The sequence below is a fragment of the Seriola lalandi genome, unplaced genomic scaffold, assembly GCF_002814215.2.
Source record: "Seriola lalandi dorsalis isolate HSWRI2012SDOR001 ecotype SW California unplaced genomic scaffold, Sedor1 jcf7180001986393, whole genome shotgun sequence".
Classification (NCBI taxonomy): domain Eukaryota; kingdom Metazoa; phylum Chordata; class Actinopteri; order Carangiformes; family Carangidae; genus Seriola; species Seriola lalandi.
In genome coordinates this window covers 1-606 of record NW_019457059.1, presented here as the reverse complement: position 1 = coordinate 606, position 606 = coordinate 1, and the positions used below count along the sequence as shown (strand labels likewise).

Sequence of the window (606 nt, the reverse complement as noted above, 5' to 3'; positions counted from 1 at the left end):
CCCGACGGGGAGTATCTATTATTTACAACTAATAATAATCAGACAATGAACTATTTCGTTTAAAATGTTTGTTTTATGCCCTTATTGACTTAAATGTTATTAATGAATTGTGGACACAAACATTCATAACTGTTGTAACACAGAAAATAACACTCCCCGTTGGGTAATCGAACCCTGGTCTTCCCATGACAGGCGGAGATACTGTCCAGTTGCCGTGTTTCCCTGAACACCGAAGTTTCCGTAGTGTAGTGGTTATCACGTTCGCCTCACACGCGAAAGGTCCCCGGTTCGAAACCGGGCGGAAACAATGTGTTACATCTATTGTGTTAATTCTTGTCTTTCTTGTTTACTACTATAGATCAACAGGGTTTACGGTATGTCCCTGAACATATCATCTAGCGTGGTTTCCGTAGTGTAGTGGTTATCACGTTCGCCTAACACGCGAAAGGTCCCCGGTTCGAGACCGGGCGGAAACAAAATCTTTTGTCTGTTGTGCTAATTCTAGTCTTTCTTGCCTACTACTTTAAATCAACAGGGTTCCGCGTATGTCCCTGAACGCATCAGTCATGTGTAGTTTCCGTAGTGTAGTGGTTATCACGTTCGCCT

The 606-nt window shown here is 43.1% G+C and overlaps 2 non-coding genes across 2 annotated transcripts; both read left to right on the top strand.

Moving 5' to 3' along the window:
* Positions 1 to 234: 234 nt before the first annotated feature.
* On the top strand, positions 235 to 307 carry trnav-cac (transfer RNA valine (anticodon CAC)). The gene has a single exon. It is a non-coding gene; the product is annotated as a tRNA-Val (tRNA).
* Positions 308 to 403: 96 nt separating this feature from the next.
* Positions 404 to 476, top strand: trnav-aac (transfer RNA valine (anticodon AAC)). Its single transcript has one exon. It is a non-coding gene; the product is annotated as a tRNA-Val (tRNA).
* Positions 477 to 606: the final 130 nt, after the last annotated feature.